This window comes from Lonchura striata, chromosome 23 (assembly GCF_046129695.1).
Source record: "Lonchura striata isolate bLonStr1 chromosome 23, bLonStr1.mat, whole genome shotgun sequence".
NCBI lineage: Eukaryota > Metazoa > Chordata > Aves > Passeriformes > Estrildidae > Lonchura > Lonchura striata.
The window spans coordinates 8,406,850-8,434,414 of NC_134625.1; the positions used below are offsets into that span (position 1 = coordinate 8,406,850).

At 46.4% G+C, this 27,565-nt stretch overlaps 1 protein-coding gene across 1 annotated transcript in view; it reads right to left on the reverse strand.

Moving 5' to 3' along the window:
• GRIK4 (glutamate ionotropic receptor kainate type subunit 4) overlaps positions 1–27,565 on the reverse strand; it is a 207,757-nt gene that overhangs the window by 87,665 nt on the left and 92,527 nt on the right. The window lies entirely within an intron of this gene.

A 27,565-nucleotide genomic window follows, 5' to 3' on the forward strand; every position in this document is an offset into this window, starting at 1 on the left:
CTCACCTGATTTTGGGAATATAAATCGCACTCCGAGGCAGCAGCAAACATCCTGAGCACAAAGAGAAGAGCAAAAAGGCAAAGAAATATAAGAAAAGGGCCTAAAGTGGGAAATTCCCATCCAGGGAATTTCCAGGGAGGCTCATGGGGTCTGAATCCACCCTCTGGAAGCAAAGCAGGGCAGGAAATTTATTTTAAAGAGAAATTCCTGCAAGTTTTCAGAACCAGACTTGAGGCACTGCAGCTTTGTGAGAGAAAGTCCTGAGCTGGGGATTTAAATATTGGGATTGTGACCAGTTAAATCCCACCTGATGCCCTGAAAAAATGGCCAAGAGAACTCCCAAAAACAAGGAGAAAAAAGCAGGGAGAAGGAGGGATGAGGGATTGAACCTCCCCGAGGTGTAAGGTCAGGGAATGGGATTGTGGCTCTGGAAGGAAGGGACAGGCTGGAACACCAGGGGCTCTCCTGCACATCCCCAAATCCCCAAAACCAGGGAATTCCAGGAGCTTGTTTCTGCATGGATCAATGTGGTGTGGTGGGACGACTTTTTTTGTTTTCCCTGAAACTTTGCTCCCAGCAGGAGCTCCCCACAGCACTGCCTTCAAATCCAGATTTTCAGCACCTCTGCAAAGGCCCATCTGTCAGTCTGGACAGAATTTGCCAAAAAATCCAAGCTCCTGAACGGGCACCCACATCCCCTAAATGCCCTAATCTTATTTTCTTAGGAATCCAGCCGAAAAACACTGACCCGGGTTGGGAAGATCAATTTTCTTCCAAAGGAGGTTTTTCTGCCCATTTTCATGGTCTCAGGTGACTGGCAGCAGCTGTGGTTTTGTAGGAAGAGAGCACTGGGAAGCCCTGGTGGGGCCAATAAACTTGGCAAGACCAAGAAATGAGCAACAACTTAATTAAGTCAGTGGAGAGTATAAATATAAGAGAAATAACCACACAAACCCCAAGTGCCACTGCCAGGCAAGGAAAAAGAATGAAGAAGGAAGAAACAATGGGTAAAGTTCTGAGTTAAAAACACAAAAACAACAACAACAAAAAAATAAAAAATGCCAGCAAACAAATGGGAAAGCCCAGTAGGATTTGTGGCTCTAATGATGGATTTGAGAGATGGAAATGAATAATGGAGCTGTGGGATTTGGGGCTGGAGGGCAGGCAGGAAAGGACCCAGACCCCACAAAATACCCTCAATAAATGTGTTTTGTACTCACAACCCCACAAAATGCCAGAACTCCGTCCCCAGAGGTGGCTGAGTTTCAGTGGCCATTTTATCACACACAAAAATCTGCAGCACTTTGGGATTTTCTGACTGACAGGGATTTAAGGAGAGGAGAATTCCCAAACCTGCAACGTTTCCTGAGCCTCCTTCTGGTCACAGGTTGGAAAAGACCTCAAAGATCATCAAGCCACCACCACGGTCACTAAACCCAGTCCCCAGGTGCCACACCCACACGTTTTTGGAACACTTTCAGGGATGGTGACTCCACCACTACCCTGGACAGCCTGGGCCAGTGCTTGACAGCCTTTCCATGGATAAATTTCTCTTTAATTTCTAATCCAGACCTCCCCTGGCACAATTTGAGGCCATTTCCTCTGATCCTGGTGAGGATGAGACAGCAGGTTACAGGATTTAAGGAACTGGGGATGCCTTTACAGCCCCTGAATTTCCATTAAGTGGAGCTTTAATGACCATTTTCCTCTCAATCCTTCTGGATATCTCAGCATTTAAAGATTGCATTTGCTCTTCTTCCAGCACCTCCCTGCTTCAGGGAGGTCACAGCTTTGGCTGATCCCTCCCAGGCTGGCAGGGGACGCACAGCTCACCCCAAAGGATGCAGAGGGGAAATTGCAGGTCCTGGCTTCCCCCACCCAGTGATTAATCCACACACAGAGACAAAAAACAGCCTTGGATGTAGCCCCAATATCAAGGTGAGGACGGGGGAAATGTTGTAGAGAGATCTGGGGGTTTGCTTGAATTATTACAGAGAATTTAGAGATATTTTGCACCACTTGTGTTCCTGTTCCAGATCACTGGCCGCTGCTGCTGTGACAAATCTCTAAAAGATGGACCCAGGGACAAGGACCGACCATGCAGGATGTAGATATGGCAATTCCTATAAAGATATGAGCCAGACAAATGATAGGTGGAATGATTTTCATTCTCTCATGATGGATGAAGAGTGAAGAGATAAAGTGACTCCTCAAGGTTTGCCAGGACCACGTGGCAAATAAACAGATTTAAAGTGCCAGGAGGCTTCAGGAAGCTTTGTTTAGAGACTTGGCCTTTCTGCCACCAAAAGCTGACAATTCTGCCTCAATCTTCAGACATTTGAGGGCATCACAAAGTCAGCACTACAAACAGATCTTTTTGGGAGCTGGGAATCCCTGGAAGCAGGAATGTGTGTAAAGGTCAGTGGGTCAATGCCACGTGGCTGAGCGTGGATGGAAGAGTTGAACTATGTTTGGGAGCCTTTGGGTTGGAAAGGGCTTTGGAGATCGTCAAATTCCAACTCCTTGCCATGGGCAGGGAGAAGTTCCATGGGCAGGGAGAAGTTCTATGGGCAGGGACACCTTCCATGGGCAGGAACGCCTTCCATGGGCAAGGAGAAATTCCATGGTCAGGAACACCTTCCATGGGCAAGGAGAAATTCCATGGGCAGGAACATCTTCCATGGGCAAGGAGAAATTCCATGGGCAGGAACACCTTTCCCCCAAACCTGTCTGCTCCAACAGAAAAGGTGAATAAAGTTGGGAAAAGGTCACACTGGAAACCTCACCTCTCTTCAAGAGGATCCAGATGTCTTAAAGCACATAAAAGAGTTTGATCCAGGTATAAAAACAACACTTGAGCCTTCCCCTGAGGCGCCTCAGGATTGTTTTCATCCCTGTGCTTCCCTGGCAGAACAAACACCTTTTGCTGCTGAGTCACGCCGGAATGAGATGCTAAGGAGCTGCCACAGCAGATGTGGAAGCCCTTCAGATCCAATCCTGATCAATCTGCACAGCCTCTCTTCATTTCTTTTTTTGCCACTCAGCCCTCAGCTGATGTAACAGGTTGCTTTAATGCCTCCCTGCCTGCCCTCGTTAGTATGCTCTGCCCACTGCAATCCTTCTCCCCTGATGGCTTCTTCCCCGACTTCTGGATGGGAAACAGAAACAGCAATTTGCTTTTCCCTGGACTCTGACATGGCTTTCCCTGCCTTTCTATCCATCTTAGCAGCGCACTGCTAATTCATCTAACCCCAGGGTACTTTTTCTGGTTGTTTGGACTAAAAAAAAAAAAAAAGCAGCTCCACTTTGTTTTCTTAGATGGTTTTTTGAGAGAACGATCTGCAGAGCCCTGAGTGAGTGAAGTGATGCACAGCAACATCCTCGCTCAGAGCAATTTGTCTCAGCATCCTCTGGAGACCACCCCTAAGCAGAGGGGGGTATCAAAAATTGCCTGGAGAATCCCTGGCACAACAGAAAAAACAACCACAAAATCCTTAAAAAGTTACTCTAAGTTTTCCCAGAGAATCTCTGCAGTTTCTAGTGCAAGGCTCTCCAGTGTGGGTAAAAAAGAACTTCTGGGCAAACAGCTTTTGCTTTCAGCTTGGGAGCTCATTACAGATTATCCTGCATCTGGAAAAGTTTTAAAGACACCACACAGAAACTGGAGAGGGCAAGTGAAAAGCAAGAAAGGAAGAGAGGAAAAGCAAGGCTACAGAGGAGGCTCAGCTGCAGAGAGTAAATTAAAGCAGACACAAGAACTCTTAGTGAACAAGGCTGAACAAACTGAAGGAAAAAGCTGTTCCAGGCTCCTGGGATGTCAGGAATGATGGAGGAGCTGGTGGGACTGGGGAGGAATCAGCACCAGCCCGGGGTGAGGATTGAGATGTTCCAGAGCCAGCCAGGCTTGTAAAGCAGAGGGAGTGGAGTGAATTACATCCCCTGCAGTGTGTTCCGAAGCTTCTGAGAGGGGATACTGAATTAGTGACATTCATGCAGCAAGGAACTGGATCAGGTTCCCAGTGATAAGCTTAATTAAACAAGAGTTACCCATAGGCTGGGGTTTACGTTATAAATAAGCAACATTTATACTGATTAATTGAAGTCATGGTTCAGATCATTAAATCCTCCTCCTTCCAACCACCTTAATGAGGATACCTGAAGAGCTGAAGCCAGCAGTGATGTTTGACACTTGCAAGCCTAAGCACACACTCAGGGGAGGGCAGGGGGACAGGGGGCTTTGCCAAGGAATTGCAGTGGTGGTCCTGGAATTTCTGCTGGGGGTTTCTGGGGTTCTGCTGGGGGCTCACTCTCGCTGCTGTCATGTGAGGATTCAGGGCAGGCAGCCTCGGGCAGCACCACACTCCCAGTACTTCTCCAAGTCTTTTACAGACTTCTTAACACAGCAATGAAAACATCTTGGAGACAGCCAGCTCTGTCAGCTGCCCTCACAAATCCAATTCTTTTTCATTATCCCAGCCAGAAAGAGCCTGCCTGGAGGAACAGGGCTGCTTTATCATCCTCCTCCCCTGCCTCTTCCCACGTGACAAATGTCCTGGGCCACGTCTGGGACGGCAAAATGTGACCCCATCATCAAATCCCCAACCCCGTCACCCACTCCTGGCTACCCCTGTCGGCTCATTCCGTGCTCACAACAGCACCCTGCAGAGTTAAAGGGGAAAACCCTTCTGAAAGGCTTCACTCCATGAGATTGGAAGTTTAAAGATGACAAAATTCCCACTCCACCGCCAGTCTGAGCCAGGATCAATTAAAGATCATCTCTAACACTTACTCTAATTGGAATTATGAAAGCAGAGCAGACCCTTTGTCCTTTCCTTTTCAGCTTTCTGCTCCTTCCTCCCAGAGCCTGAGAGGTTTTATACAGCTCTAATATTTCAGAGAGTGGCCTTGGTGCTCTGAAGTGAAAAGCCAGCTTGGGAGACCATGGCTTGCTCCAGCTCATCCATCACATCTGCTCCCGAACCCAGTGGTTATTAAAAATTAGAGCTGGTCAAATTATTGTTATATTTTGACACATGGAGAATATTATTATCATCCTTCCCTGCTACCCCCAATCCCTCCTCATGAATCATTCATGAGTCTCTCCTGGTTCCTGCAGAAGAGCTGAGCTCCTCCTTTGTGCAAGACGGATTTGGTGCCCAAGGAGCAGAGCCACGGTGGAGTGAGGCTCTGGAGGGGGCCAAGACGAGGCCCCAGGTCTCTAATGAACCCATCAAATGGTCCCAAAAAATTCTGATTACCAGCCCCCCTTCATCTCCTCCAGCCTTTTCACCTTTTTCTTAACACAATCCTATCAGGTTGGGAACTGACTAATGATAAAATAGACTTCATTTTGGGTCAGTTGCAGGACTGGTGCTATTTCCTCCATCTCTTCACCATCACAGAAAGTGTCTTTGAAATGGATAACAACGATTGTGAGGGGCCAGTTATTACCTTGAAACCTCGCATTTTGATATATCCAAAGCTGTTCTCTTACATAAATAACAGTTATTACTGTAAAGTGATTTTCCCCTTTCTCTACTTCCAAAGAGTTCCTGCAGGAGATGGTGGAGAAAATGGTTTCCATTAATGCCTCACTTAGGCCCTGTTGCTTTCATACTTTCAACTCCCATCATTAATCTCCTCATGTGTCTTTAAACAAATGTCATTCATTCATTCCACAGCTCTCTGGCAGCAATTCTTCCCCTTCCTTGCCCCTCAGTCCCCTTTTCCAGTTAAACAGCAGCTCTTCTTCCCCTGACTCATCAGAGTGTGCTCCTGCCAGCCAGGGAAAAGCATTTTGGTCAGGCAGCTTCCTAATTACAAGGAAAAACAGGAGAGCCCACGATCAGGGGAGAAGAGGAAACCCTCGAGGATCCCTTTGCTGAAGGGACAATCCCAAACTAACTTTGGAGTGAGAATCCCCTCGACTTGGGCAGGTTCTCAGCACTGGGAAAATATTGCCTGTGGCACTCAGCAGCTCCTGAGCATCCTACAAATGGAGCTGCTCTACAAAAGGAGCCACTTTGGTGTGATTTGAGGATAAATAAGGCTGTTCTTGCTCGTGACAGGCACGTCACAACTGCAACTCTCGGCTGTTTGCTCAGGACTCTGCACCATCCCTCAGCAGCCAGAGAAGTGCTGTCACCTCCTTTTCGTGGGGACAAGAGGCAGAAAACACAGCCCAATCCTGCAGTGGAATTTGGGCAGCAATCCTGCCCCTGAGGGGGTAAAATCCCACCTTTTTCAAGGATTCATCCCTCCCCTCGATGGAGCAGCATCCAGCACCAGCATTCCTGTGAGTCCTGCTCCCACTGCCAAGGCCACAACGTCCCCCAGCCAGGGGAGGACACGCTGACCTTCCAACAGAGGCAGTCCCCCTCTCATTTTCCAGGCTAATTAAGCTAATTAAGGCTAATTATGCATTGGCCATAAGGCACGTGGGCACAGGACCACAGTTCCAGGGAACAGGGCTGCATTTTGGGGACGCGATGTCACCCCACTCCACATCTGCTCAGGGGATCTGTCCCCCACACATCCTCAAAAGAGGGGGGTCCCTTCCCAAAAATAAAAACAACTCATTTTTATGAGGTTTAAGAGCAAGGCCACGCCAGGATTGGGAACTGGAGATAAATAACCTTCACTTCAGAGCCACTGAATTTCCCCTGTCACCTCTGGGAGCAGAAACAGCAGAGATTAATACTTGGAGTGACCTGGACATCTGGACTCTTCTGCTCTGCCCTGCTCCCCCAGGAGCGCTGCCATTCCCTGTGCCCTTGCTCAGCCACAGCCTCTCCTTCCTTATCATCTGTCAAGCCCAATTAACAAGTGCAGTGACATCAGGGGACACCATTCCTGAAGTCTCCTGCAAAAGCCACCTTCCACCCTTGAGAAGATGGGGTAAAGTCCCCAGAAAATTGTCATTTCTCCACTCGTGATCCTCCCCTGGCAGCCCAGAGCACTCACTTGCACTCTCCCACCTTTTGGAAATGCCCATCCCTGCTCCTAAACCAAATTTATCTCCCCTTTCCCAACTATTTTACTGGATAAAAGGATTTTGGGCCAACATTTTGGTGATTTGCAAGTGCCTGGGGTTCTGCTGGGGGTTCACACTGAGCTCTTTTCCTCCCCTCCAAACCCAACGTGCCTTTCACCAAAAGTGCTTGGCTGTGTTTTCCTAATTAACCAGTTAATGAGGAGTCTGCACCAAGCAAAATCAACAGGAAACGAAGCCAACATCCCTCCTGTTTGAAACGAGAGAAAGCACAGGGGAAAAAAATCCAAAATATCCCCCTGAAGGGTGGCAAAAGCTCAAGTGGAAGACGCAAAGTGCTTTTCCTAGGAAATACCAACCACCTCTACATATCCTCAATATCATAAAGCACCTTAATGATCAGGAATATTCATTAATAAAAGCCTGAGGTTATGTGGGAATAGTTCCAAAACCAACTGGTTCTGCTCCTGTCTCTGCTGCAAGAGGTCACTTTTTGCCACCTCTTTAAGTGCATAACTTTGCTGCAAGGTTGTGGGTTTTCTTTTTTTGTTGTTGTTGTTTTTGTTTGTTTGCTGGGAAAAAAATATCATCTAAACGAAAAAAAAAAAAAAAAACAGGCTGGGATAATTTTTTGGCAGAGAAGCCCTGATGATATCTTCTAGGTCAAAAGAGGTGTTTCTCCAAAAATTTAAATTTCTCGAGTGCAGCAAACAGATTTTCAAGGCGCAGAGAGGGTTTTCATTACATTGGAAGTCTCTGAATGCAGGGTTTTTTCTGTCCAACATCATGAGCCAAGTTGTGAGATGCTACTAAAGTCCAAAAATAAAGGATATTAATCACTTGGCCACGATTTTATTCCTCATACAACCACAATCTGATACGTGTTTGCTTGTATATGTATAAATAAAGCATGAAATGACAACCTTTGTTTAAAATGCAATAAATTAAAGAGTTCAGCACCACCGAGAGCAGCAAAATTCTGTCTCTTTGCTTAGGGGGAGCTCAGCAGAAGCTTCTCCATTTCCTTTCTGGGGCAGAAACTTGTGATTCCCATACCCCAGCATCTCCCCCAGCCCTTCCTCTCCCAAAACCTCCAAATCACCCCGCAACTCCCTCCCCTCCAACATTTATTAATTCCCACTATTGTAAATGCAGGTGAACCCAATGGGAAGAAATGGCCATGTCTGACTCAATTCAGAAGGCTGAATTATTTATTTATTACAACTATGCTAAAATACATTAATATGCTATATAAAAGGAGGATACTAAAACTACAAACTTACTTTTTCTAACTACCATATCTAACTCCCAACTCGTGCCCCTCTCTAAGAGCCCAGCCCCAGGTGGGTTGGATTGGCCACCAGGCTCAAACAGTCCTCACCAGAATCCAACCAAGCATCACCCCAGGGAAACAATTCTCCAAACACATTCCACATGGGAAAACAAACAGCAGGAATAGAAATTGTTTTCTCTTTCATTTTTCTCTGTGCACCTCTATGAAAAATCCTGAGAGGGACAGAAACGTGCTTACCACACCCCACCACGTCCCCAACCCGAGCAGCTTGGCAGTGCCCAGAGAGCTCCAATTAAATCAATTAGCATCCCCATACACGGCTAATATTGGAGACGTGGGAGAGGCTTTCTCATCCAAACAGAAACTCAGTTTGTGTGTCCAGATGGTCACTGGAGGCGCTGGAATTGCCACTCTCTGGCTGGGTTTGGGCCCGTTTGGATGGCAGCAGCCCTGGCTGCCAGCTTGGAGAGGAGCCTGTGCCATCTGGGCGAGGGGAGGTTCATTGTCTGCCTGGCAGGCACGGGGTAAACACAGCTCCCCCACCCACTCCGCTGCCATTTATTAAATGTTGAGTCTGGGAGAGGCAGGAGAGGGCTGGGAGCCCAGTTTGGGCTGAGGAAACAGCAATTTTTGGGGAAAGATGCTCTGGTGTTCAAATTTGAAATGCAGGGAACTCTCAGACTTTGGGCCTGTATGCTAAAGAATTAAAGCTTAGAATTCTAATTTATTTCATTCTAATTTATTTCATTCTAATTCATTTCATTCTCATTCACTTCATTCTTATTTATTTCATTCTCATTCATTTCATTCTCATTCATTTCATTCTTATTTGTTTCATTCTCATTTCTTTCATTCTAAGCTGTAAGCTCAGAATTAAATACAGGACTCGATTTTTGGGATTTTGGAGAAAGCTTCCAAATGTAGGTACTGAAAGCAAGAATGCAGATTTATAGTTTAAAGCTATTCACGTTAAGTATTGAGTTTTAGAGTTTAAGATAGAGTTTTAAGTTAAGGTATAGAAAAAAATAAAGTAATTACAAAGGTAAACAAGGAGCTTAGGATGCAGCACTGTGGTTTTGTGTGTCATAACATGATTGGCTAAGAAAGCTCACACTGTAGCATGAGTCCATGAGATGAAATATTTAAGAATTAGGCCCAAAACATAAATATCCTTGTTGGCAGTGTTTTATTGGTCAATAAATCCTTAAAAAGTCTTATAATGGGGGTCTCGTGACCTTGAGAAGCAAGCAGTGAAGATGTGAGCTGAACTCACCCTTCCTTCTGTGTAGAAAATAAAAAGAAAAACAAACTGTATCACCAAAACCAATTCAGAAGTCCTGTCTCCAATTCCTCCAGAATTCCTCACACTCTGGGCAGGTGGAGCCCTGGGCTGTGTGGGGATGTCAGGTTGTGGTGTGATTACTCAGATTTGAAACTTTATGGAAAATAGATCAAGGACAGGCAAAAGAACACAGTGGCTCTGCTCTGCTCTGCTCCTATGGTCACACAAATTGTTTTTCCTCACAAAAACAAATGACATTTTAACATGCATCATTTCACACACAAAATAAAACTGAATGTGGAGCAACCACATCGCTAAAATTGCAGAAAAATAATTTAAAAATAAAAAGGAAATCCAGGGATAACACTTACAGGTGCTCTGTTTTATCTGCACCTGCCAACTCCCTGTGCCCTGCTACCCTGCCTGGATGCAGGGGGATGCTCTGGGGTACTCAGGGGCAAGGAATGGAGCCAAAATTTACAGAATTCACAGAATCACAGGTTGGAAGAGACCTTAAAGATTGAGTCCAACCCAGCCCCAGCACCTCAACCAAACCCTGGCACCCAGTGCCACATCCAGGCTTGTTTTAAACACACCCAGGGGTGGTGACCCCACCACCTCCTCAGGCAGTCACCCCAGAACTTTATCACCCCTTCTGTAAAAAACTTCTTCCTGATATCCAACCTAAACTTCCCTAAATTTTAGCCCTGAACTCTCTCAGTGCCTGCTGCTCCACCTGAGAGCACACCACCAGCACCTCTGATCTGCTACTGCAGAGAAAATCGGAAAATTCCAGTTATTTCTAAAGGCAGAATGTTGCTATTGGACACGAAATTAGTATACAGAAGCTTGGGAAGTTCAAAGGAGAAAAAGAGATAATTTTATTCAAACATCTGGTATTTATAGAATTCTAAAGGTGACTGGATTGGAGGATGGAATTACTACTTCTCTAACTACACTAGTTTAAATATCAATTAATCATTTTTTCTACTCACAAAGAAATATGTAAACTATTTTATTTATACATGAAATTGTGTGGAACTTTGACTCTCAAATATGTAAGCATTATCAGAAGGCTAAAGAAGTTTTACGAGAAACTTTGAAAAGATCTATAAAGGAAACTTAACACTTTCAAAAATCAGGGCATCAAGGTAAACTGGAGGTGTTAGCATTCAGGAACAGACATAATCACGGAATATCATTATATGAAGGTGCTTTTATTGAAGAGCTCTGGGAATCAGGTCTCTGAGACCCCTGCCAGGGCAGCCAGAGGATGTCCTGGACTCCAACAGTTGGATATTAGGAAAAAATATTTCACTAAAAGAATAATAAAGCACTGGAATTTTCTTCCCAAGGAGGTGGTGGAATCACCATCTCTGGATGTGTTAAAAACAGACTGGATATGGCACTTGGTGCTATGGTCTAGTTGAGGTGTTAGGTTGGACTTGATGATCTCAGAGGTCTCTTCCAACCTCATTATTCTGTGATTCTGGGATTCTGGGATTCTGGGATTGATCTTATTCAAGCATGAATTTCTCGTGCTCTCTCTCAAGCCCCTGGCCACATTTCCTCATGGTTATTCTCATGATTAAATAGTAACTATCGTTAATTACTCAACAATCACCACATCTAACAATTATATCATTTATCATATCCTGGTTACACAGGTGCAGCTCTAGCAAGCACAAGGCCTACACTTTCCCAGGATATTCTCCCAGGGTTTACTAAGCCTAACTTTCCTTCTAACTCCCCAAATCCCACGATTTTAAAACCCTTTCACTGTCAGAGGCAGCGCAGCGAGGTGACAGATGGAAAAGTCAGCCTGCCAGGGGAGTGCAGGGCTCTGCTGACTGCAGGTACAAAAAGCAATTTATTGTTCTTTTCTTCCTCCCAAACTCAGCGCCCCTGACGAGGTCAACAGGAGGGGAGCTGAGGTTTGGATCGGGTTTCACACATCGCAGGGGAAATGGGCAAATCAAAAAAGCTCTGCGAGCAGTAAGTGAGAAATTATATATATGTGCTTTTTCTCACCTCCAGCCCCGTTATTTTATTGAAAACTGGCGCATTCATGTGGTTTTCAAGGAAATGCATAAAGCTCTCCTGCATTTGCCAGCGCTGTGCTCTGATGGTTTTTGCAGTGATAAAGTGAATTTCCCAGCGCTGGTGGGATGGGATGGGGATGCTTGAGGGCACAATCCCTTGGGATCAGGGATTTTCCCGGTGCTGTGGGTGGGTCAGGAACTCAGGGAGGAGAATTTTTGACAGATGAGCAAAGGGAGGGTATGGATCAATCAGCATCAACCCCAAAGCAGCTGCAGCCAGTGGCAGGAGCAGAGGGAACTGCACCTCGGGAGGCTCAGGTTGGACATCAGGAGGGATTTCTTTAGTTGTTAAACACTGGAAGGGACTGCCCAGGGTGGTTTGGAGTTCCCAAGGGATGGCTGGATGTGACACGGTGGGGACAGGTCACAGGTTGGACTCAAAGGTCTGGGAGGGCTTTTTCAACCTCGATGATGCTGGAATTCTGGCATTCATTCGAGGTCTTTCCTTGTTTTTCCTTTCTCATGCACCAGCAGCTGCCTGAGATGTTTCTCCAGGAGCTGAGAGCTGCAGCTTTCCCCTCTCTCAGAGACCCCACAGAGCTCCCTCACATCCCTGCCACCTTCCAGAACACCCCTGAAACCCCTGCACAGCCCCCTCCCATCCCCACCCTTTGTATTTCATATTAAATCACTGAAACCCTGCACAGCCCCCTCCCATCCCCACCCTTTGTATTTCATATTAAATCACTGAAACCCTGCACAGCCCCCTCCCATCCCCACCCTTTGTATTTCATATTAAATCACTGAAACCCCTGCACAGCCCCCTCCCATCCCCACCCTTTGTATTTCATATTAAATCACTGAAACCCTGCACAGACCCCTCCCATCCCCACCCTTTGTATTTCATATTAAATCACTGAAACCCCTGCACAGCCCCCTCCCATCCCCACTCTTTGCATTTCACATTAAATCAATCAACACCAACTTGAATCCCAGCCTTTGAAGTTTCCGGGCTCGTTCACTCTTAGGATTTCCCTTTCCCAAAAAAAGCTGATTTAACCTGACGTTCCTAATTCCTTCCTCCCTGGGAGGCGCAGCCAGGGATTTGCACAGCTCTGGTGTGGATCTGCTGGCTCTCCAGACATCTGTCTGCAGGGAAAGCCAAAAAACCCCTCTGCTCTACCTGGAGAGGCGGGAGGATGTGGGGTTTCACCTCTCTCCTCCATTCCTGTGGGAACTCAAAATGTCCCTCAGACATTTTGGATGTTCCAGGCCCAGGTCAGAAGCATTTGAGACCCTGGCAGGCAGCTGCAAACAGCTGTGATTTGGGGTTTGAGCCATGGAATGAGTTACCAACTTTGCAGGAAGAACAAGAAGTCACAAAAGTTTAGATATTAGAGTAGAAGTAGTCACAAAGTAGAGGGAAGAATTTTTGAGTGCTGTACAGGGGGGTTTTGGTTTTGTACATGGGGGTCAGAGGTTTTAAGATGGATTTGGGATTTGGGCCTGCCCTGTCCTCCCTCTTTCTCCTTCCTCACCTCCATGTTCTTGGTGATGTTGGCACTCACAGATTGGTTTAGAGTAGAAAATCACCATTTAATATAGGTAATAGGCATTGGGGAAAAACTGTAAACATGTCACACGTAATGTACATATAAAAGATAGAAAAGCACCATTTAATATAGGTAATAGGCATTGGGAAAAACTGTACCCATGTAACACGTAATGTCCCATATAAAAGACAGCAGCAGCCCTGGGTGGGAGAGAAGAAGCAGTCGGGGTCAGAGAGGATGTCAGGGTGTGTGTGTGCCTCTGCCTGAGCTGTGAGCAAACCACAGCAGCCCAAGGAGAAAATCTTTTAGATAACTTGCAATAAACTGCCTTGAGACCGAACAACAGAGACTGCTGAGTTTTCTTTGGAAGCTCGGGTTGGAGGAGAGACTTTTCTACCACATGGAGCCCCTGAACCCGGCCGGGGCTCTGACACATTCCCTGCCCCTCTCTGGCAGCTGAAGTTCTCATATCATGGGGGAGGCAGGGAAATCATTTATTCAGAGCCTGTCAGCTTAACCCAGGCCTAGAGAATCCTCTGGAAGGCTCTGGAGGAGGTTTAGCCCTCGCTGCAGTTAATCCAGCAGCCACACACAACCTTTGGGGAGCTGGTGGGATCCTCCTTGGTGCTTTTCCTGACCAAAAGGTTTTTCCCTTCCTTTTCCTGACCAAAATCCTACAGCCAGGGCTGGGTGTGTGTCCAGATGTTACAGAAACCCCAGAGGAAGAAGGAAAACCCCAACACAACCAACCTGACAGCCCCTCCAGAGGCCCCCCCGGTTTTGTTTGGTTTTCCCTTCTCCTGGCACATTTTGGTGTTTGCTGCTGTTTCTGTGACCCTTCCTCCATCAGCAGGGACGGAAATGGTTTCCCCTCCAAGCAGCAGCAATGCCAGCAATCTCATTTCCTGAGTGTCTTTTAGTTCTTGAATATATATTGCTCACTTAAAGAGACCAAAAAAAAGAAATAATAATCACATGTCCTACAAAGCTTCAGTTGTCCATCAGGGACACGTGAAATTTGGTGAGGGACAAAAAACAGGACAAAGTGTTGGAGTTTGGTTATAAAAGCGCAAAAATCTTCCCAATTTATCATGAAAATGCCTCAAGATGATTGGGCTGGTGGAAGGTGTCCCTGCCCATGGTGGAGAGGCGGGAATGGGGTGAGCTTTAAGGTTTCTTCCAGCCCAAACCATTCTGGGATTTTGTGAGTGGTGCAGAAATCTCAACCTCCCCCAGGAGCCAGCAGAGCCCTGCTTGCAACAGGTGGGTTCAATAAGGTTAATTTAAAAATATGAAAACACACGGGCAGAAGGGAAAGAAGAGAGAATGCTGCTTTTCTTCTGCCTGTGTTATCTCACCAAAGAGATCCCGATAACAGCAAACACGAGAAGCACAAATATAGATTTGTTATTACCATTATTTGCTGCAGGGCCAAGGGGAGGCTGTGGAAATGCACCTCCTCTCATACACAACCAAGCAGAACTTCCTTCTGTATTGATTTCTGGAGCAGGACTCCCATTGACAAATGTAATTAAGCTAACAGTGATGAAAGGAAAATACTTTCCCTTATAGGTGTAATTATGGACGCTGATCTGCATTGACCCAGACCAGATCTCTCTGAATCACAACCAGGCACTGCACAGTGCTGATCTTGAGACTCCTGAATGCCACTTCCATAAGGAGCACTCCAAAAAGGAAATTTTTCCCATTTAAAAGAACTCCATTGCAATGGGTCTGCCCATGGTTGTTCAGTGGGAGTTCAACCAGCACCTCAGAGCTGGGTTAAAATGAGAAAATATTAATTAAAAGAAAGGTTTTGGGGGTGAGGTGCTGGAAGAGCCCTGAGAACAGCTCGGGAAGGTGTGGACAGGCTGCCTGTGTGCCTGACTGACAGCAATTTTGGGCAGCTCACACGGAGCAGCAGGACAGGCTGGATGTTCCTGCAGCTCCCGGTGCCAGCTCGCCTCGTCCTCAGCCTGGGCAAACCCCCAGCACAAAGCAGAGGGACCCCGGGGCGCTGCCAGCACAGCGAGATGCCAGCACCGTGTCCCCAGAGTGTCACCTCCCAGAACTCACAGAATTCACAATAAAACTGGAGGAAGAGACCTAAAACATCGCCGAGTCCAAACCATGCCCCAACACCTCCCTGTGCCCCAGGCAGGGCAGGAAGAGGAGAGCAGCCCATGCCAGAGCTCCCTGCCTGCAATTCCACGTTTTTCATTCCCTCTGTGCTGCTCCAGTGTCAGAACCCTTGCTTGGTTTAGGGGTTCCGTGCGGTGGTAAAGATTCTTTTTTTAACTTGTGCTTCTAGAGAAAACTTAGTAGTTTTTTGTTGTTTGGTTTTAAGGCAGTTTATTCTAAGCTATCTAAAAGATTGTTTTCTTTGGCTGCTGTGGTTTGGTCAGTAGCTCAGGCAGAGGCACACACACCTTTGACACCCTCTTTGTCTGCTGTCTTCTTCCTTCCCCTGCCCTTGGGCTGCTGCTATCTTTTATGTGGTACATTATGTGATAAATGTTTACAGTTTTTCTCTAATACTTATTACTTATATTAAATGGTGCTCTTCTATTCTAAACTAATCTATGAGTGCCAACATCATTAAGAACATGGAGGCAAGGAAGAAGAAAGAGGAGGAACAGGGCAGGCCTACATTCCTCCATCTTAAAACTTCTGACCCCCATGTACAAAGTAAAAAACCCCTGTACAGGTGTTAAAACCCCCTTGTACAATACTTAAAAATTCTTCCTTTTACTTTGTAACTACTTCTACTCTAATATCTAAACCTTTGTGACTTCTTGTTCTTCCTGCAATGTTGTTAAATCATTCCATGCTCAAACCCAAAATCACAGCTGTTTGCAGCTGCCTGCCAGGGTCTCAAATGCTTCTGACCTGGGCCTGGAACCTCCAAAAATGTCTGAGGGACATTTTGAGTTCCGACACTCCAGCTGTGTGCCAAACCCCCCCTGTGTGCCCTCCCTGCTCCCTGCCCTGCTGTGGGGCACAGAGGGGAGGATGTGGGGAAGATTCCAGATCTCCTCCCTGAATTCCTGCCCCTCCACCTCACCCAGCAGGGCCAGGGCAGCACCTTGGCATCACCCCATGAGCGATGGCCCTTTGGAGATGCCACAGCTCATCCCTGTCCCTTCTCCCTCCCTCCTGAGCTGCTGCCCTTGGGAACGGCCCCAGCAGCACCCAGGGGCTGGGATGAGGAGGGGGAGGAGGAAGGGCAGCAAGGGGGATGCTCCCGGGGTGGTGTCTCCCAGGATCCCATAGAAAATATGGATTAAAGGCATCAGTCAGGACTGAGGGTACAAGATCTCACAGGATCCCATAATAAATATGGATTAAAGCCATCAGTCAGCACTAGAGGCAGAAGTACTTACAGGATCCCATAGAAAATATGGATTAAACCCATCAATCAGCACTGAGGGCATAAGATCTCACAGGATTCCATAAAAAATATGGATTAAATGCATCAGTCAGCACTGAGGGTACAAAACTCATAGGATCCCATAGAAAATATGGATTAAAGCCATCAGTCAGGACTGAGGGTACAAGATCTCACAGGATCCCATAGAAAATATGGATTAAAGCCATTAGTCAGCACTAAGGGTACAAAACTCACAGGATCCCATAGAAAATATGGATTAAAGCCATCAGTCAGCACTGAGGGTACAAAACTCACAGGATCCCATGGAAAATATGGATTAAAGCCATCAGTCAGCACTAAGGGTACATAACTCACAGGATCCCATAGAAAATATGGATTAAAGCCATTGGTAAGCCTTAAGGATGGCACAGGAGCTGCTGCTCCCACACTCTCCTGGCCTCCCCTGCAGCCTGTGCAGCCTGCAGGAAGCACAGGGCTCTGGAAAGGAGGGGAATTTCCCTTGGGCACACACCTGTGGGGCACAGGTTATTCCAGCAGTGAGAAAAGCAAAATCTCCAGACCCGACAGCCACATTCCTCCTTCATGCCCCGCTTCTCAGCCAGACCTCATTTCTCATTTAATGGCTTTTTTGTAAAAGCCTTTTCTGTTTAGTTTCCAGCTCTTTTCACACCAACTTTATGATCCCTTCAGCAAAGCTCTGCACCAGGTTCTGAGCTGCAATAACCAAGACAAATGGCATTACAATAATTCAGGCTCCTGGCATGGCTATCCTTAATGCTCCTGGTTTTACTGGGAGAGTGCAGCAGCCATTGTGGATTTTTAAAAACCCTTCCAGACTTTTTTTCCCTGACAGGGAAAGGCAGGAAAACCAGACAGTTTTTTTCTTCAGTTTTATGTGGCTAGATCTACAAATGCCCCCAGAGAGTTTCTGGTCTCTTGATTTTAATTTTTTCATTTATTTCCTTAGTTTACAAAGTTTTACTCTTGGGCCACCAAAAAAAAAAAAAAAAACAAAAACAAAAAAAACAAACCAACAAAAAACCAACTTTAAAAAGTCAAAATCCCATGCAATTTCTGTGCTCAAATTTATTGCTCAGTGGCATCACCATCAACTCTGTAGGAGGAAAAAATTCCCCTGGAAGTGTCTGAGGCCAGGTTGGATGAGGCTTGGGATAGTGGAAAGTGTCCCATGTCCCATATCCACACATTTTTTGAACACTTCCAGGGTTGGTGACTCCAACACTTCCCTGAGGAGCCTGTTCCAATGCTTTCCAGAAATTTCTCCTAATATCTGATCAAATATGGGGAGGGCATCCATAGCTGAGCTCCAAAAAGAAAAAAGCTGGGGAAGATTAAACTCCTGGAAAAATAAACTAAAGCACCAATCCCTTTATCCAGCTGACACTGGGTACACAGAAAGGTGACACCAGAGCTCTCAGAGGAGCCTGGAAATGTCACTAGAGAGAGGGTTCTGTTGATTTATTTAAAAAATATGGATATTGATCTAGTACCGATATCCAACTGTGACAGACAGAAACTCTCTAACAGTTTAAAGTTAGACAGTGAGTGTTTATTGTGTGTGGGATCGCTCCCAAATCCACACCACAGCTTCCAGGTGATTACAGAGCCCTTTTATCCATACAAGTGTTGAATACTTAAAATATAAATATATATTCATCATTTTGGTACATCCCATTCCTCACTTCATATACTAATAATTTCAAAAAGTATTAAGCATGAAGTTTGTTCCTTGGAATGGGTCGGTGTCCCTTCCATGGGGAGGGGTCCCAAAATGAGGAAGTCAATGGAGTCTTCCTCCTTCTGACCTTTCCACCTTTTCAATGCCAATATGACAAATGAACTCTTGGTAGAACTCCCATTCCTTGTCTTCAGTTGGTTTCAGAACAGAGGAGGCCACAATTGTCTGATGTTCCTAAAAGCTCTTTGTCAGTTTGTGTATTCTTCATTATAAACCCAGCTAACTCAACATTGTGCTGACAAGCAATCAGTTATTAGTTAACTACTAACTCCTAACTTCATCAGGGCCTACTCATTTATTTTAATTAACTCTAGTAAGGCTTATTTCTAACTCAAATCTTAGCTCCTCTAAAATCTCTAAATTCCTTAAAATTTACGTTTCACTGTGCACACAACTCTGAGTCAGAACAAGCAACTCAAGCCATGAGCTCTACCCCAGGTGCCTCCAGCAGGGCTGGATGATTTTGGTGCCTCCCAATTTGACATTTTAGAGCCTCTGCTTGTCTCCCTGCCTGCACCTGAGCAGCACCTGCCAGCAAAAGGGGCCACAAACAGCAGCAGCCTGCCGGCTGAGACAGTGAAAATTTAACAGGGTAGAAATCCATTTGGATTTAGGTGAAATGTGCCACTTTGAGCTTGCTATATATATGCTGTTTAGTCTGGTAACTGCAGTACTAGCAAAACTACCCCAGCTAAGGATAAGAATGCAAATTTCAACACTAAAAGATAAGAGATAAGAAAGACTCCTCAAACCTTGAAGCAGACAGGGAATAGTGACCCAAGAGTTCTTCTGTACTTTCTGACAAAAACTGAGTGCAAGTGCAACTAGCTGTAAGTGTAACCGAAATCAGCAGAATGAATATGGATGAACCTATTGTGAAATTGTATGCATATGGAAATGAAATAAAAAAGGATCAGGAGTTCTCAGGGGTGCACATGTCCATTGAAGGGCAGTGAGTCCCCACGTGTGTCCAGCACTGTGAATAAACACACCGTTCCCTACAAAACTTTATTGGAATTGTGGGGTTTGGTTTTTCATCCACGTTTCACAGCAGAGCTCGGGCAGGGGGAGCTGGGCTGGTAAAAACCCCTCCTGGAAGCAGCCCTAGATCTGTTCCTGGCTGGAACACTCCCAGGAGAGTCCCAGCCTCTCCCTGGGCTGCTCAGCTCCATCAGCTCCATCCATCTCCCAGCCACGCCACCCGAAGCCATCCTGGAGGAAATGATGGCAGCGAGTCTTGGTGCATTGAAAGCAGCGTTAGCCAAGCTCCTGGCTCCATAATTTTCCTCCCCTTTTAAGCTGTCTGGTTCCAGAGCAGACAGCGAGGTTTATGCTCTGCAGGAGGAGGTGGCTGTGTGTCTCTCTGTGCACAGGTGACCTCCAGGTTTTTCTGCCAGCATCACAGGGGAATGAGAAAAAAAATTAAAAAAACAAATCAGGTAAAACCTGCAGCCTGTTGGACCTTTCATTCCCTCACCAGCACCCAAAAATACCCTTCAGAATCCCTCCAAGGAACTGCTGCAGCAATCTCAGTAATTACCTTGAAAGTTCTGCTGCCATAAATCACGTTAAGACAAACTCTGCTCAAGTGTTGTAACCAGAGGAGATGATGGGGGCCTTGTACAATGGCCAATGACCAGAGAGGAGTGAATTAAGAACATAAATATAAATGATGAGGGCCATTTCCTCACTCTGCCATCCAATTCTGGAAAACACTTGTCTTTTCTCATCAGGGCTGAGCTGGGGCTCCAGGAGCTGCGGGAGGGTGCGTGGAAATGGGCAGGAAGCTGCCAGAGGCCAGCAGCAGAGGACAGGGCTCTGTGGGGAAGGACTAATTAGATTTTGAACCAAAAACCTCCTCCAACCAAAAAGAAAACCAGGCAAATAAATCTTGAATTCAAATTTGCTCTCATCGTCCAGTGATTAAGGTGTGTTTGTCCCAACGGCATTAAAAAATAAACTCAATAAAATTCACTGACAATGAGAGCAAATTTGAAATCAAGATTTATTTGCCTCATTTTCTTTTTTTTTTTTCTTCCTAATATTTAACCTTCAAATTCCCAGCCTGCTTTTCCTCGCTGCTGCATACATTAAGAAGAGATTTTAAACCCCAAGCAGTGCTTGGGTTTATTGCCTTTTCCCCTCTGCAGCCGTTGGTTGGGTTTTGTTTCCTTTTCCATTAATTATTCCTGGTTTTGCTGGTCACAGCTCCATGCTTCTGCTCCATTGGAGCTTCCCAAGGCACCTGGTGGGATTTTCATTGCCCAGGTGGGTTTGCATAAATAGTTCATCATCTTATTTTCCAAGAGGGGCTGGAATTCTTCATCCAACCTCACATTCTCAAACCAGAATCAGTTTCTAGACCTGCTTGTTCAAAGAGATTTCCAGACTGGCAGGGTGGCCCAAAATCTGTTTTTTCCCTGTATTTTTCATGTCCCAGTGCTCCTCCCTAAATAATGAGGTGCAATACAGCCAAAAGAGCACCTAAAAATCATATAAAACACCAAAATTCATCTTTTTCCAGCGTGACACCTCAGCCAGCAGCTGCCTCCATCATCCCCACCCCTCGGAAGGAGAATCCAATATAAATTACAGTACAAAAGTTGATTTGACATCTTTTAAACACTCTCACTTTGCATTCAGTCAATAATATTTTGCATTACTAAAATATGAATTTGCAATCATTTCTCATCTGAAAGCTGTGTAAGCAGTAAACACCAGGCTCGTTAGTGATCCCCAGTTTGCACTGGGATTATTTAGTGTTTTTCCTGGACTGATTTTCTCTCCTTGCCCAGCTCCTGGAGTTATGGGATGCCCACACGGCTCCTGTTATCCCAAAAACCTCAGGAAGTGGCAGGTTTTAAACAGGTGTGATTTGTAAGCTACAAGCACGTGCTGTGAGGATTTTCAGATAAATAAATAAAGTGATTTATGCTGCAGAGAGGCTTCCCAGAGAGATCTGAGCACCCCCAGCTCCCGCCACGCAGAGAAGGAATCATCATCCTCCCAGAGCATCCCTGTCCCCACCCTGGATAATTCACAACAACCTGCCTGAGATACCTGACTGCTCTTATCCCAAAAACCCCAGGAATTTGCAGCAGGTTTTAAACAGGTGTGATGTGTAAATTATCGCCCCACGCCGTGAAGGTTTTCAAATAAAAAATTAACGTGATTTACGCTGCACAGAGGCTGCACAGAGAGATGTGAACACCCACAGCGGGTGAAAGTCTCATCCTGGCACAGCATCCCTGTCCCCCGCCCTGGATATCCGTAACCACCTGGCTAAAACACCTGCCTGGGTTTTGAAGGTGAGTTCTCAGCTCTCCAGGAACTGGTAGCACAAATCCCTGCACAGGAAAGATGCGCTGGGGTGGAATAAGGAAACACAAGGCACAGATGGCAGCGGCTGGGGAAGCTCTGCCCGTGTGACAGGCACTGGTGGCAGGTCACTGTCACCTTCCAGAAGGGGTTTGATCATGGCTAAGGAGGCTTTTTTCTGCTGGGGAAACAGTCAGGAGCTCGGAGTTCTGGGTGGAAATGCAGATTGTGAAAAATGCGTATTTATGATTGGCTGTTCGCAAATGTTACAATGAATATTAGATGTGCAATGTTAGGAAGTTATGCTGTATTAATTCTCTTAAGTGGTGTGTTAAGTGTGGTTTTAGGTTTCAACATAATTTTAAAATAGAGACTATATATGTGGGGGAAGTTTTTTTTCAGGATGAGATACTTGCTTTGAGGAACACCTAAATCTTCCAAAGGAGAGGAATTTATGGCTTCTAATCAGAAGAAGCAAATTTCTTCAGGCCTTGCTCAGACTCAAAGATGCCAGGGGATTAAACAAACAGTTGACATACAACAGACAGAGTTTCTTGTTTAGAATAGAATAGTATGCATAACCATAAAGGATGTATGAATATGCAACAAGTGTATTGATTTAAAGGTAATTTCCTTTGTTCACAAGGGATACTTTTTGTGACTTAGAGTCCGAGAGCATCCGGACGTCCGTAATTCTTTGCTTTTTATTGTCTTGTAATTGTCCTACTCTGAACTTTATTATCCTAATTGTATTATTATTTTTATAACCATTTTATTATTATTAAACTTTTAAAAATTTAAAAACCAAGTGATTGGAGTTTTTCACACAGATATTGAAACGCAGCCCCAGCCTCTGGCCCGTGTTCCCGAGCTGGCTGTGGCAGGAGTTTGCCGGAGCGAACAGCAGCGCCCTCAAAATGAAGTTGGTAACTCGCTCTTGTTTATCTGTGTCTCTATTGCTGCTATTAATATTTAATGTCTCTGGAGGAAAGGCTCCTCTCCAGCAGAACGAGCCCTGCTGCAGCATTAATCAGAGCTCCAGCAGCCTCCAGGGTTCCTCCTCCTGAGGGGTTCCCGTGGCACATTCCTGACCTGGGGAAAGGCTCTGGGAACGCTGCCTGCCCTCCCCCTGTGTCCTGCCAGCTCCGAGCCCTTCCACCAGCCCCACCACGGCTTGGAGCACCACTGGGAGGACAAAGAACCATTCCCAGTCTGGAATTTCAGGCACAGCTGTGACCTGAACCTCAGGGTCCACGCCCAGACCTTTGTCCTCAACGCCACACTGCCCTCCTGATCCTGAGCAGAGGAATCCGGGGAGAAATGAGGGAGAAAAAAGTGACTCTGGAAGCTACAAGAACCTTTATTAAAGCTCTGCATGGCAGCTCATTAGGACCTGGCTGGGCTTTGCTCTGCTCCCATTAACAATCCCCTTCTCCTGCCCCCATCCACACCTTAATGGGCAAACCCCTTAAGGAAGCGGGTCAGGAGCTGGTGTTGGATGGCACCCCCTTTTCCCCAGTCCTTGGCACCCTGGGAATCACTAACTGGCTGAAATTTCCCGAGCTCTGCACTTTGATCTAACCCCGTGGAAAAGGCATCGCTGGAGAAGGGCACGGGAAGATGGTGAGGTGGATAAAGGCAGCCAGGGAATGGGATCATTAGTTCACACAAACATGCTCTCCCAGACAGCCTCAAATCCCAGACTACAGACTAGAACAAAGCCAGCCCAGCACAAAAGGGTTTTCCTGCCTTGCCCTGGCTGCCCAGCATCCATGAAGGAAATGAAATAATCCCAGGGAAGCAGCATCCACTGCTTGGAAAAGCTGCTGTGGCTGCCACCACGCACAGACAGAGAACTCCAAGGAAACCTTGCAGCAAATGAGCTCCTGTTTTTGCAGCACAAAAAGTGGGATTGGTGTTATAATCCCATGGGATTGCATCCACAGGGATGTGGAAGCTTCCCTTCAGCTCCATGGGCAGAGGTGATTTTTGCTCTATGGAATAAAAATTTTTCAGTCCAGCCTTTCTTGTTGATATTTAGTTAAGTGAAATGCTGTTTGAAAAATTATTTTCTTTCCTTAAAGTACTTGCAACAACCTCCCCTCCCCACTCCTTTTTCAATCTCAGCTGCCAAATCTTAGCCCTGCACAATTCCTCCTTTATTTACTGAAAGCTCACTCTAAATCTTTTAAGTACCAGAAATGCCAGTCCTCCAGACAATTACTCTGGCTACAACATTAGTCAGTTCTTACATTTTCCATGAGTGTTGCTCATTTGATGGCACATCATCTTTGCTTTAGTAAGATCTGGGCCGTGCTTTTCCTCTTCCTTCCTGGTGCTTTTCTACACATGAGATTCCAGATTTCATCTCTGGACAGAAGAAATCAGACACTGTATTTCCCTTTCCCAGATTTCATCTTTGGACAGAGGACATCAGACACTGCATTTCCCTTTCAGATCTCATCTCTGGACAGAAGAAATCAGACACTGCATTTCCCTTTCCCAGATTTCATCTCCTGGCCAAGGAGGACATCAGACACTGCATTTCCTTCTCCCAGATTTCACCTCCTAACCAAGAAGGACATCAGTCACTGAATTTCCCTTCCAAATTTCACCTCCTGGACAGAGGACATCAGACATTGCATTTTCTTCTCTTTCTGACCACCAGGAAACACCAGTCTGTGCATGGCTCCATCCAGGAGATTCCAACACTAACACCAATCCACGCTGTAGTTCCTTGCAGAATACCAAAAGTGCACAGGGGCTTCTGGGGTTTTTTTTAGGCTGAAAATCTTTTAATTCACGTCCCAGGGGCAGTGGAAAGTCCCTGTGAAACATTTAACAACCAACACTGGGATTAGAGCCAGGATGCAAAGAGCTCAGATGGAAGCTCAGTGTCAGCTCCAAGCCTCCTCCTTGGAAGAGACCAGGAGCAAGTTCTGGATCTCTTATTACATGTTGATGGCAAGGAGAGAAAAGTCAGAACCCTGGTTCCAGGGTGGTGGAGCCCTGGGGGTACCCCAAGACAGAACCCAAAACCTGAAGCCTCAAAGAGAGAATTGAATCAGGTGTGTCCTGCACACCACCAACTCAAGAGCTTCCAGCAGAACTCAAACTGACAATGAGCAGAATGTGATTTGGGGTGCCCTGAAGACAAGAGCCTGTAGCGAGCAGCCACCTTCACTTCTGGGCTCACCTTTGTCGGAATCTGAGCTATTGATGATTCCAAAATTGCAAAAAGTCTCTGTCTGTCAGCCCCCTGCCAAAGCAGAAGCCATAATTGGTCTGTGCTGGTTTCCAGGTTGTTTATTCTGTTTATCTCTCACATGTTCTGCTGCCCTGCCCAGCTCTGTCCTGCAGGGCAGCGTGTGGGGCTCTGCCCTCAGTGGGATGTGACAAACATTCAATACCAGAAACTCCCTGGGCTGCATTTACAAGAACGTGCCAATATCTGTCACCTACGTTGGACAGTGTGTCCCCAGCCTGAACCAACAGAAAAATGCCAACACCACAGTGAGACATGGAGGGCATGAAGAAGGAGAAAAAGGACAAGGCACACCCAATTTCCTCCAGCTTGTCCCCTTTGGACCCCTCATCTAGAATCCTAAAATTTTACTTTTGCACCCGTGCCACACTTAATTATTACTGATATCAAACACTCAGAGCTGGTAATTGATCCTGTAAGATTGCAAACTCTTTTCCATGGCCAGAGATCACAGCCAGTGTCTCTGGGGGCTCTGTCCAGGGGGGTTCTGACCCCTGCCAGGGTCCCAGGGCAGCCAGAGGGAAGCCCTGGATTCTCACAACCTTGAGCCCTCCCTGCCCTACACAGCCCATCCTCCCCAGCTGGAATTTACAGGCTCTGCCCCGTCTCAACCTTTCCACATTCAAGCACTTTCATCCAAGGTTTTTTTCCCCTTCCCTCATAAAATTTTTTGATAGAACACTTCAACCTGAAAGTGCAGTGGCACCAGAACACAAACCAGTGCTCTCCTTATGCATACATATGCTTGATGTCAAAAAGACAGAGCGGGTCATTCCTTAGAAAAAGGCCCTTGGAATACCAACACTCGCTGTCATCTCGGTTTTCCATCACCAAATGACAGCCTCCCATCTCAAAACAAGCTCTAATGGAACCACATTTATCCCCATCTTGCTGTAATCACATTAGACAGTCCTACCAATTTAACTTTATTGGTTTCTTAACTGTCTTAAAAAAAAAAAAAAAAAGCCCATCCAGACCAGGCTGACATGTTTTACTACACAGGAGCAGCCACCTGCAGTCCCCTTCCGACAGCAGCATCCCATGGTCAATAAAGAGCCTTCTGTTTGGTGTTAGGCTTCCTGCTAAGATCTCATTTTCTTTAAGAGACTTGTGCAGCTTCTGAGCACATCAGATTCCGTTTAGGGCAGAATTTGCAGCGTGTGCTCGGCCATTTAGAGGCACGAGTGATAATATCCCCGGCCCCATCAGCTCAGGGATGCTCACCCGCAGAGAGCTGGGGATGGATGTGGATGAGGCTGCTGTTATCTGCTGCCCAGACACCTCACCCCGGCACACGCAGGGGGAGCTGAGCACAGAGCAGATTGCAACACCGGGGATTTGCTTTAGCAGCTGTTTTTTATCCCAAAACTCACGGTTTTGGGCAGCGCTTCAGCCGGATGCAATTAACCTCTGCGGCATCCCGCTGCTCGCTAAACCCACAAGCCAGTCCTGCTCCCCAGGTCCCCTCAGAGATCTCCCTGGAGAAGCAACGGGTGTCTCCCAGAGAAGGGAAAAAGCTGGCCCCATTCCAGGCACAGCCACTTTAAAAAGAGAACAGCAGCAGCAGCAACCAATTTATTTTCTGCCTGGGTGGAGACCTCAGCCAGACCCTGCTGAATTTCTGTGCTGTTTCCCCACCGGTGCTGTTTGTGCTGAGACAGGACACACACCGCCTGCCCTCGCCTCCCACGCTAATCAGCCTTTCTGAGCATGCATGGCTTTGCTGTGGTGGCCTCTGAGGCTGAAGGCTGCGGGTCTTCCTCATGTCTGAACTTTTAAACCCTTCCTCTCTGCGCCTGTGCTTTCGGTCTCTTGCTGCTTATCTGTGTATCTCCAACCGTTTTGATAAGCTGGGAGACACACAAGTGTCTTTATTCCTTGCATTCTTGGGTACTGTTTATTTATTGAAGAAGCTTCCAAAATTTACATCTCTTTCGGCTTTTGACCCATGGTAGAGATTTCTTAAGTAAAAGGTTAAAATTCAACACATAACCCTACAAGCTAAACCATAAATGCTTAAGTGAACTCCAAAAAAATCTCTATTTCACCATCGGCCAAAAAATGCGCGTTAACCAACGTGCACCACACTCCTGCTCATGCCGGGGTGTTTGAGCACCAGGGGAAGTGGCTCTAATTAGCCAGAACACGGATTGGAAACCTCCAAGTGGTTGTGTTTTCATACCACCAAATTAGGCTCATCAGGTTACCCGCTATGGGCAGGATGATTTTTTTTCTTTTTTTTAAGTGTTCCTTTGAGGCAGATAAAAGGTAATAGAAATTATTTCAGCCAAGCGCTCCCGGCTGTGCGGCTGGAAGGAGTTTTTGTCTCTTTTGGAGCAGAGTCAGGAGGAAAAGCAGCCTCTGAGGCCCCTCTGCTGCTCCTCACAGCCCAAAGGGTCGTGGCAGGGGCTCAGCAGATGCCCTTGGGGGCTCCAGCCCCTCCTGGCTCTGGTCGGTGCCAACCCAGCTCAGCCCAGCTCACCTCTAACTCAGCAAATCCACAAACTCGGAGTCCCAGACAGACTAAAAGGTGTTTTAGGCAGGTTTGAAGGAGCAAATCAGTCTGTCTGCATGCTGAGGTCAGCACTGCATCTTCTTTCCTGCTGCTTCCTTGACCCAAGACAAGAGTAACATCCTTGGGGATCAGCAGAAATGAGGACAGGAAGTCCA